The following is a 12,559-nucleotide window of genomic DNA, read 5'->3' as shown; positions in this document are numbered from 1 at the left end:
TATATAAATTCAATGATTATTTTTCATTCTTTTTCCTGTGCCCACTCAGATTATATATACTGGTGTGGGGTCAAGAGGATGGGGTGATGGTTGAGGATAATCAAACTCATGCAACAGCTTCTTAACAAGCATGGAGGGATTCAAGAATGTCCTTGGAAGCTCTCTATAGAGAATATGGTTACTTTATACTTGATATATAGACGTTGACTGCCAGATAACTGGGACTATCCTGTTATACATATACTGTTTTCTTTCCCGATCTGCTATTAGCATATAATACTCATCTTGTCACTTATTCTGGGGATAGCCTCCACCTTTACTTAAGTTTCATTAGTTAAAGAGAAAATTATAATGGAAGGAGCCACACTAATGAACCTTACCTTGAGGCACTGGAAATTCAGAGGACTATAAAGGAGAACGTGGCAGAAAGAATTCTGGGGGCAGAAGAAAAAACCAATTACAATCTCCCTTCTTTGGGAAATTATTCTGCTTCTAGCAGGATGAATCACTGTGCATAATTTCGGTTATACACTGTAGGAATCTACTTCCTTTTGAGCATTTATAGACAGCATGTGAGAATAGAAAACTATTAGACATTAAGTCCAATCCCTTTATTTAAAATAGAAATTAAGTGTATTCATATATTAATTTAATGGGCATTTATTCAGTGGCTTCTATTGGCAAGAGACGCAATTTTAAGAGGCTTTACCCAGAAATCTTAGTGGTTAATGAATGAGTTTACCACATTGACTCTGCCTCCTTTGTGGTTTCAAGTTTACAGAATGTTCCCAGATGACACTCCATAAAATAGAGACCCTCGCTTGCAAAGCAGATATAACCAGGAAAATTAAACAACACAACCTAAATATTATTAAGTGAATAGCTCATGTAAATTAGTCATCTAAAAAAAGCCATTTCATTTAGAAAGAATAATGGGCTTAAATTGGAGTTGATATTTGTATTTCAAAATGCACCAGATTATTTCCAAATGTGCATTTATCACATCTTAGTAAGTCACATTGAGGTGCCATTTCTCACTTGATAGCATTTCCGGTACAATTGGGGAATGCTGCAGCCATTATGCAGAGCAACCCACATTACTCTTGACAGGTAGCTGTACCTTCCAGGAACCAGGGCCTTCGCTGCCCCTAAAAGTGGCCACAAGGGCACTCACTGTGATGTAAACACCTGCCCACCATGCTGGTAATGAGAGCTTATCACACCTGGCATCCTTTTAACAGCTGTAGGGTGACCTGTCAACCATGGGCCAAATCCAGACTGATTACCATGAGGTGAAAAGTCTCAAATCCAATCAGCCATCCCATGAGCTATTCAGCCACCTGTACATGGTTAACATCTGCTGTTTGAAGTTTGTGGTTGTTTTCTTTTCAAGCGATGCATTTTTTTTTTCATTGACCAATATGAAAAATGGAAGGTGATGATCAATGCAGAGAAACGTTATTAAAACATCTCTAACAGAGTGAAATTCTCACTGTAAATATTGCTGCTTTTAAAGTGCACATTTGGCTAGAATATCAACTGTTCAATAATAAAGATTTTGGTAAGCATTGCATGGGAAATATTGAAGGGTAATTGAGTGTAACATAGAGTGACTGAGGAAATATTACAAAGTTATAACCATGGTCTGTATCTTAGTTTAGTCAAAAGGAAGAATTGTAATACAAGGGAAAATAAAGAGTTGAAGATTAAATTTGTGCTAATTGAAGATACCACTGCTTCAAAGTACGGTATAATTTTGTGAGCTGACATGGCTGATGAAGGCATTTTAAGGACAAGGGTGATTTGAATTGGACCTGAAAGGGCAGATCGGACTCTGAGTGAAGCAAAAAGCGAACAGGGCTGAGCAGCAGATCGACATAAGGGAAGCTGTGGCATGAAGAATTGCTTGGTTATTTGTGGGCACGAAGAGACGGGCCTCAAGAAAAAAGCTCTTGCTCAAGAGCAGTGCAAAGACCATCTGTGTAGGGGAGGGGGTAGTTAGAGGCCTTCAAAATTAATACAACTAAACGAAAAGTCATTGTGTGCTCCCAACAAATATGATGCTTCAAGAAAGATGAATACAGAAAGGGGGTAGGGGTGAAAGGGAAATCAGTGGCACACTTCTCAGTTCTTCAGTTGAGAAGGTGGTAAGCAATATTTGTAAAGCACTGTAATGTTTCCCGTCTTGTGAGCGGCCATCTAAACCTGTCTACCAAAATAGTTCTAGAAGCAAAAAGATACCAGGGTATGACTTGTTCCAAATGAGCCTGGAGATATGGCTTGAAGCAGCATGTCAAAAGCATGAATACATTTAATGTCTCAGATTTTACTGTAAAAATATACCAGGTTTTTTTTTCTGATCTATAATGTATCCTGGCTGATCTTTTAAAATCTGAAAGTCTCAAATAAGAATGCAAAAATTAACCCCAAAACCTTATCTTTATCATAAATTCTGTATGATAAAGCATAAATATGTTCCTTCAGGACTTGGTTTCACACCTCACCAGCATCTTACCATCTAAAGCAGGTTTGGTGGTTGATCCCTGCTTGGTAATGCCATTCTTCATAGGTGGCTACGTTATCTCAATGCATCTCCCTGGCATTGAGAAGGGAGAAACCTCTCTTGGCTCCCATGCCTCAAGCAAGCCTTAGCCGTGATATCTGTAGTTAGACCAAACAAAGCAATGCGGATCTACTACTATGGATTAATTTACCTTGAACCGTGATTAGACTGGGGACGGGACAAGGGGCTATTGGCCTGTAATAATCCAGATTTTTTTTAAAAGTATTTTTTAAAGTTTTTAATTTATTTTGAGAAAGGGAGAGAGAGGGAGAGGGAAGGGTTGAGAGAGGGAGTGACAGAATCCCAAGCAGCCTCTGTGCTGCCAATGCAGAGCACAATTTGGGGTTCAAAGTCACGAACCATGAAACCATGACCTGAGCCAAGATCGAGTGGGACGCTTAACCCACTGAGCCACCCAAACGCCCCAGATAATCCAGATGTTCTTAAGCACACATATGAAGTCTTGGGGAAACTAAAAACCTCTTTTGTCATTATGGTTGTCAATATTGCCTTTCTGATTCTATCCTAATTTCTTACCAGTGGCTATTCTTTGAGTGGTCTCATACTGTTGCCCACTTCCATTTACAAATTACAACATTATATCCTCTTTATATGGTCATGTTTTTGTAACTGGGTGTCTATGTTTCCTTGTTTGTCTCCTGTGCAGTCATTCCCTGTGAGAAAGCTAATTATAATTTTTTTCCCCATCAGGGAAGTGAAAATCATACTATGTGTTTTTTGCCCAAAATATATAAAGAGTCGGCATTTTTATTTTCAGTTGGTATTAAATTGATCTATGTGTGTTTTAAGGATCCTGGTGCTTGTGGTTGTGTTTTTGATGCAAGCTCGTATTCCTCCAATGGACAAGTCTACTTATTCCTGCAATACTACTTGAACTCCACATTTATAACCTCTTTTATTTTAGATTATGGGATGAGAGCATGAGCACATTTTAGAGGACATTGCCAGGTCAACCTCCAAAATGTTTACATCAATTTACAGTCCATGAAACAGTGTAGGAAAGTGAGAACAGTCTAGGAAAGTGAGAACATTTTCCTAAGTGTCTCTTCACTGGATATCATTTTCAAAAAAGTTTTTGCAAACCCTAGTGGTTTGCAAAAGATACTTAATTTATATTTAACAACTGGTGAGTTTTCACGTGTTTATTTAACATTTAAAATTCTTTTCCTATAAAAGTTTCATTAGTAGCCTTCATTACCTTTTCTAAGTGATGCTTGCCATTTTCTTTTTGGTATATCGGGCCCTACATGACTATGGGTCAAGGAGATTTTCTGTCATATGTGCTCGAAATATTTTGTTTCTGTCTATAGTTTGTTAATTTTGTGTATAGATAATTTTTGTCATATGGATTATGAAAAACTTGGCTATTTTTTAAATTTCTCCTTAATATTGTGTCTTGGTCAGATTTGTTATCCTTGTAAAGATATTTTAAAGTCATGTGTTTTCTTCTAATTAATATTTTATTTTTTCAAGTTTATTTATTTATTTTGAGAGACAGGGAGAGAGAGGGGGAAGTGGAGGGAGAGAGAGAGAGAGAGCAGGGGAGATGCAGAGAGAGGGAGGGAGAGACAGAATCCCAAGCAGCCTCTGCACTGTCAGCACAGATCCCAATGCAGGGCTCAAGCCCACGAACGTTGAGATCATGACCTGAGGCAAAACCAAGAATCAGATGCTTAACCAACCGAGCCACCCAGACACCTCTTAATGAAAATATTATTTATTTTAAATATTTACATATTAATTCCATTTGGAATTCTTGCTCATGTATGGGCATAAAAGGGGCCCATACACAACATACACAACACTCATTGAGATATAATTAGTGAATAATTGATTGTATCAACATTCTATTGAAAAAAATAATCTCTTCTAGGAAGATTTGAGTCACCTTTATCATATCTTAAATGATCATATGTGCATAGTTCTTTTTTTATCTATTTGTCTAGACCTGGTAGAATTTCTAATATCATTGAAGCAGATACCACTGTCTTATTGTTGACTTAATGGAAATGTTTTTATACTTGAAAAAACAAATGATATTTGATAATGATTTCATATAAATATGTCTCATAATGTTCAGAAATATTTCATTTATTTTAAGTTTCTTGCCAATTATGTCAAGAGTATTTGCTATATCTTATAAAGAACCTTTTAATATCTATTATATATTCATAGTTTCTTCCTTTAATGTATTAAATTGGTGACAATTATTTATTTGTTTTCCCCCACCTTTATTGAGAATTCTGTGTGAGTTTAAAGTTGAAACATGTTGACTTGATACATTTATATATTGCAAAATGATGACCACCATAGCATTACCTAATACCTGTTATCTTGTCACATAACTACTATTTCTTCTTTGTAGTGACAACATACAAAATCTACTCTCTTAGCAACTTTCATATATATAACAGCATTATTAGCTATAGTCACCATGCTGTACATTAGATCCCTAGACTTTGTTAATCTTATAATTGGAAGTTTGTACTTTTTGACCACCATCTCCCATTTCCCCCACTCTCCAGTCCCTGGTAACCACCACTCTGCTTTCTGTTTCTCTGAGTTTGGGTATTTTAGATTCCAAATATAAGTAATATCTTATATACAGTACTTGTTTTTCTGCTCTGGCTCATTTCATTTAGTGTAATGCCATTGAGATTTATCCAAGTTGTTGCAAATGGCAGGATTCCTTCTTTCTCATGGCTGAATGATATTCCATTGATTATATGTAAAACATTTTCTTTATCTATTTGACTATTGATGGACACTTAGGTTGTTTCCATGTCTTGCCTATTGTGAATAATGCTGCAATGAATATCAGGGTGCAGTTATTCCTTCAAGACAGTGATTTTATTTTCTTTGGATATATACCCGGAAGCTGGACTGCTGGATCATGTGGTAGTTCTATTTTTAATTTTTTGAGGAACCTCCATACTGTTTTCCATAGTATGCATGTATGTGTGTATAAATGATTTATATATAATTTAAACAGAATAGTTATCAAAGGAAATAGATTAATGGATGAATTTTGGCAGAACATGACTCTCCTAAAGTTGTATAAAATGTGAAATTTACTTGGGAACATTCATTTTAAAGAATAACAGTAAGAAAAGCATCCTAAAATATTAGCTTTGTGCTTAGACTATTCCAAAAAGGAAATATCCTAAGTCATGTTTCTTTGAGATTATGTTACAGTTGCAAGCTCTATTCACTTCTAGAATGCTTTGATGATACTCCTTTCCTAAATAAGCCCTCTGAAAGGAGCTAAAACTCCTTGTCCTTGTCCTGCACCTGACTGCTTGCCTTTTGTTTATAAAAACGTTTTTGCTTTAGTAATCTGATTCTGATAAGTGTGACCATAGGCAGTAATCAGACTGGACTCTAACAATAGGTTGTGAATAAGACCCATTTGAAGCCAGTAGAATGGGTTTGAAGGCCCATTTTGGGATCACGATGTCCTGTCAGAGAAGAAGGGCAATTGTGCATAGGGAGAAGAGTCATGACATAGGAGGATCTCTTTTAGGGCAATACTGGGCAAGGAACATGATCATCTTGAAGCATCTCATGACAGTGATCTGGTGTTGTTGGTAAGTTGGCTTACTTATTGTCCCTTGGATCAATTTCCTTCATGTAGGCTTTAAATGCCTGATTCCTGAGGTGGTAGCAGACATGATCAGGCTTATATGCTGTTTCAATTCTGTCTCTTGAGATCCTTTGTCTTACTGTAGAAAATTTCACCCAAAGAAGAATAAGACATTTTTAGAGTAGGGTAGAGGGCTAGACTTTTCTCACAGGAAATTACTTTTCTCTTTTCCAATTTTCACCACTGAATTCAAGTGCTGAAAGTGTCCCCTTGCCTTCTAGAAAGAAACTTTTACCAGGATACTAGTCTTTTGTGTTTCACTGCTTATTCTTGAGGCTTCTGGGGATTCTGAAATCCTGTAGATGGTCAAAATAACTGTGATAACTGATTCCATTCAAATAGACCACTTTCTTCTTTTTCAAAAACAATATGCAAAGATAAATTTATGCTTTTTCCATTGGAAGGCAATTTAAAGTAAAATAATAATGTTTTTACATTCCCCTGAGAAAAAGTATATTTTTAAATGTATTTTCTCTACTTTCTCTTTTTCTTTCTTTTCCCTCTCCTCTCTTTCTTCCTTCACCTCACTTCTCTTGTTTTTCTGTGTTGTTTTTTTTTGTTTTGTTTTTTTCTTTTCTTTTCTTTCTTTGCTATAGTTGTCATTCAGCTCCTTGGGTAAATTATGATAATATGTATATTAAAATTTAGCTAAAATTTCAAATTAATCATTATGAAAATATATCACATACTATTTTTATGATTACTTAACCTCATTCATTGTCCTTCACTCTGAATTCCATCATATATTCATTTTCTATTTTTTCCTTAAACAAATTGGTCAGCTACGGCTGTTTTATTAATACTTTGGAAGCATTGGAATTTATTTTATTTATTAATTGGCATGCCTTTTATTCTCTATTTTCTTAATCTTTCTTTTATCTTTGCTTCTTTCTTTTATGTTTTCTTTGATTTCAGTTTGTGTGAGTTTTATGAAATGTATTAACCTCAATGTGTAATTTATTTTTCATCCCTTAAAAAAATGATTCTAAGGCTACCAGTATTCCTCTATGTACATATTAACTGATTGTCAGTGATGTAATTTTTTCAGTGTGTGTTCCTTGAACAACCTGGATGTTGTTCAAAGAGAGATGACTGGGAATCAGTCAGGAATTGCTGCTTCAGGATTTTGGAAGATAAACAATAGACGGTTGCATTAAAAAATACAATAGTTAACTAGAATAAAATCCTTATATATTTTGAGTTTAATAATTTCCATTATTTTCCAATTACTTGAAATTGCAGTTTAGATTTTTGCCTAATATTAATTTTAACAAGTGTTAAATAATTAAAAATGGTTAAAATTTCACTTATAAGACAATTTGGTGTAATTTACCTTTCTTTTTTTAAATGTTTATTTATTTACTTTGAGAGAGATTGGAAGAGAGAATTCCAAGCAGGCTCTGTGCTTTTAGCATAGAGCCTGATTTAGGGCTAGACCTTAAGTACTATGAGATTATGACCTGAGCTGATATCAAGAGTCGAACACTTAACCACGTAAGACACCCAGACACCATTGTAATTTACCTTTCTATTATTAATTTATTAATAAATAATTAAATTATTAATTTGTTTATAATAAATTTATAATAAATATAATTTATAAATTTATGATAAATTTATAATAAATAAATTATTAATAAATATTTTTATTATTAATATTTTATTTGGAAAGAGAATACAAAAAGAAAAAAAACTTTCTCTTCTTTTAGCAAGTATATTGTAACTAGTTTTGTTTATTTAGCTAAAAACTTCTATGCGTTGATATTTTCTATTCACTGTCTAGTGCCAGGGGCTATTGGAAATATTTTTCAGAAAATATTTTATAAATTCAAATATGTCATGAAAATTTTTATCTTAGAAATATATACTATAGAAGCACAAATAAGGAAGGGTTCCACAGAGATGACTGATCTGGGGAATGAAGAATGAGACACTGGAAAATAGTATTTCAGGTAGAGAGATTTGTATGGATGAAATAATAATTTTTTCAAGTTTTTTTTAATGTTTATTTATTTTTGAGAGAGAGAGAGACACAGACAGAGTGCAAGTGGGAAGGGGCCTAGAGAGAGGGAGACACAGAATCCAAAGCAGACTCCAGGCTCTGAGCTGTCAGCACAGAGCCCGATGTGGGGCTTGAACCCACAAACCGTGAGATCATGACCTGAGCTGAAGTCAGACGCTCAACCAACTGAGCCACTCAGGCGCCCCTCAAGTTTTTATTTAAATTCCAGTTAGTTAACATACAGTGTAATATTAGTTTCAGGTATACAGTATAGGATTCAACACTTCCTACATCATTCAGTGCCCATCACAGCAAGTGCACTCCTTAATCCCCATCACAATTTTGCCCATCCCCTCTGGTAATGATCAGTTTGTTCTCTATAGTTAAGTCTGTTACTTGGTTGGATCAATATATGAGTGTTTGCTGAACACTAACTGTGGTGTGGCCAGAATAAGACCTACCATGTAGGATGAGTCCAGACAGTAATGAGCTCTGAATGGCACACAGAGTTTGACTTTTTGAATGTAAACTATGAGGAATCTGCAGAATATAATTAAGCATAGGAGTGACATGAAAAGATAGATTTTGAGAGAGTGAGAGAACACTAGCAATATTGCAGAAGGTGAATAGAAGGAGGGAGAGATGGAAGATGATGAGACACACTTGGCAATAAAAGGAGGTTTTAGCTATGAGCGATATTTGCTTAAGTTAGAGCACAAATGATTTGTTTGCATTTTGGATATTAAGGATGAAGGACAGGCAAGTATTAAAATAAATTTGTTGATTACCTCCTTAAGGATTATTTCTTAATACTTAACACAACCATAAAAAATAGATACCATTGTCATCATTTTATGAAAGAAGATCCTAATTCTAAGAGAGTTGAGGTAAATTGTTCTGGTACACATTGCTTGTAAAAGAACTGTGGTTTCTCTCAGCAGTGTTGTGTCAAAACCTCACCACTGCAGAGGTAGGTGGCCTTGGAGTGCATGGTAATTCCTGAACCAGCTTGGGAAGTGGAAAAGAGATGTGCTTGATAGTGTTGGGAGGAGGGCGATATGTATTTCTACAGATAAATTCTAATCTTTAACTCTCATAAATCCAACAAAATGTTTGTGAATTGTTTTTGTTTTTTATTTCTTTTTTTGAATGCTAGTAGAAGGCAAATTGACCCTCCTCTTTATACACATAGAATAGGAGGAAGTGAGGAAATATAAACACATTAGTTTATTTCCTCCTCTGAACTAAAACTGTCTTCATTATATGAGTTGGCATTTTCAAAAGCTTATATTTTTGTGACAGGCTTTCTACTCATCCTTTGACAAGAGTTTCTTTACCAAAGATCAAAAATTATTGTGCTCTAAATCACCACTTGCATGGTGATGAAATATACAATCTTTTTTTTTTAAGAAAATGGAGAACTCAAGTGAGATTGACAAAATAAAGATTTTTTTTAACTTCTCAAATCAAAATTTAACTCTAAAAACATACCAGAAGTTATAGTTACACGCACATCACTCTGGGCTGTATCACTATGAAGTAAAAATCATTTTAGCTTGAAGCTGGTAATTCATTTTTAAGAATCCATAATTTATGACACAAAATGGTTTAATATTTATAATACTTTTAATTAACAAAAAAGCTTATCTTTCCCTTCCCCCCAACTTTTTTTTGCTAGGTTTGAAAATGTTTCATTGAAAAGGCCTTTTGCTATACAAGAAAAGTGCACTTTCAGAGCTTTTGCCAGTGTAATTAATGTCATTGCACTTAAATTTATCAACAAGCTCAAATTCATAGAGCTTGTACTATGAAAATGGAACATTTTTTATTATCAGCCACTTCCTTGGGTAAAAAAAAAAAAAGAAGTGAAGAGTTATGAGTTAAATGTCCCCATATAAATTAAATGTATTTATCAAAGGGCTTGGCACAATTTAAAATTGATCTTCTGCCTTCAATATAAGCAAATAAAAAGATAAAGCAATGACACCAAAGATGTGTGATGGACATTCTCTTTGATTAATGTGTTAGTGTTGGCAGTTCCATTAAAACTGTAATGGTCTCTGGTTAGAAGAGGTGGTGATCTACTTTTCTTTTTTAACATTTACTTGAGAGTTTTTAACAAGGCAAACTACAAGTTAACATATTTAAGCACATTTCAAATGACCTATAACTTTGTCAACAGAGCATGACTACTTTAAAGTTCTTATACCTCCAATGTTTTATCCATTTGCCTATAAAATTTCATATCATTAAAACCATAGCATGTGTACCATGTGATAATTTAATATTTTGTAATAAATTAAAACTTCATTCACATTTCTACACATTCTTCATATGTTTTAAATTCCTTTTTAGCATACGAGTAATAAAAAAAGTAAGTTTAGCAGAGGAAGAGAGCTAAACTATAAGCAAATTTGCGAACTTTGTTGCTATTGTTAAAGGATAGTTTTACTCAATGAAATATCTTTAACCTAATTGTTGGATCAATTTTATGGTTGTCATTGGTTTTGCCTAGTTTGTCAGAGCCATGACTCACATTGAAACTTTGATCTAGTGAGAATGACCCTGTTTCACCTTCAAATCAATTTTATCCATTCCCATAAAACCTTAAAATCTGTAGCCCAAAGTCAGTTTTTTTCCCAACCATTTGCAACATATGTACTGTCTAATTGCAGACAAGTTATATAAGATAGATTTGAGCACATGTATTTTGTGTTTGCCTAAGAAAACATGTACATTATTCTTAGAAACTTCTTGGTGAATTACTAGGGAAGTGGATTTAGTTCCTAAATATATGTGAAATCATAAAGGACTTCACGTGTCTTCACATACATATGCAATCACATACCCCTTGTGAGTCTTCTTCCACCCCCACACACATGTTCCACCTTTTTTTTTTATGTTTTGTTGTTGACTCACTGGTTATTTTGTGTCATCTTAAAAAGGCTAAGGATGTTATGGTTCATCTATTTGAGTACCTTAATACCAAGTTTGGGAAACAGTGGCCCAGATGAAATATGCAGGTGGAAATTTCTCATTAAATCTCCTCATTTAAATTCATTGTTCAATTTAATATCATTTTATATTCATTAAGATTTACATAATAAATTAGACCCTGGCGACCAACTTAATATCATTTCTAGTGCCATAACAATGACCCCCCACACCCACAATGCCATCAAATGTGTTCCCAAACCCTTCAATTGTCTCGTGTCATTTTCTAAAACAGATGGTCACACTTGGGGAGTAGTGATACTCATTATTCATTCTAGACAGGTTAGCAGAACATCTTCTAAATACTTAGCATTTTTCATGGCAGCATGGGAAATGCAAAGAAGATGAAATCGCTGACCTTAAGGGACATAGAAATTAGTTGAGGAGGCAAGACATATTGACAGGAACACTTATATAACCAGACAGGGCAGCAAAGTGAAGTGTCAGATCTACAAAAAACAAAAAAATAAATAAAAATTAAAAATTCTTGAGAGTCACCAAAAAAAGTATTGAGGTTCATGCATTCTAATGGAAGAAAGATCTAAGGGCTGGCTTGACCCCTATAATAATAATCACTCTGTTATGTGCTATGTAGAAACACCATGAATCTCAATCATCCACTAACTCTATAGATCAATGATTGGCTAAGTGTAAAGATCTATCACAGTCTTCAGAGGCTTGCTGTCCCATCAGTTTATTCATTTGCTGCTACTGCAGGCCCTTAGATTACTTCTAGAATAGTGAGAAGAATATCTGACGCCTTTTGAGCTTCAAATGATAGCCTAATTATCATGTAGTGTCCTGCCTGCATTTGGTGTCTCGAGGCTCTTGCTCCAGCTACTTCCCTAGATCCTGGCTTACCCTACTTTTCCATTAAAAACAAAATTAGTCTTTTCTTTAGTCTACATCTTTGATTTGCTCTCAAGTGACTGTGGTCTCACTCTGCCTCCTCTCTTCCTCTATCTGCTCAATTTACTTTGTGGCTTTTCCAAAGAACTCTGATCGATTGAGCTCAGTGACTTGATTGACTCTCGGGTTTCCATGTATTCTCTGCTCTGTGCGTAGGTCTCTATTCTTAGCTGTTCTATTCTGCAAACTCTAAATGCCTTGGTGTCTCTGGAATCTCAGCTCCATCTCCTCAACTCATGAATTCCAGTGGGCCCCGCCTGACATCTTCTCCTTGCACTGCAGTTGGGAGGCTTTCTCTGGGCTGTAAGTTCAGACAATAAGTAAGCTGGTTGTCATATAGGGGAGAGGGGAGGTGCTGCTTGCATGTAGTGTAAAGTGGCCAGAAATGTTGCTAAACATTCTATAATATACAGGACAGTCCCCCCCA

This window comes from Lynx rufus, unplaced genomic scaffold (genome assembly GCF_022079265.1).
Source record: "Lynx rufus isolate CCGP_SWC_20201006 ecotype Redwood Valley unplaced genomic scaffold, mLynRuf1.p SCAF_2, whole genome shotgun sequence".
Taxonomy (NCBI): domain Eukaryota; kingdom Metazoa; phylum Chordata; class Mammalia; order Carnivora; family Felidae; genus Lynx; species Lynx rufus.
The sequence above is the reverse complement of the archived record's forward strand: the minus strand, read 5'-3'. Positions refer to the sequence as shown.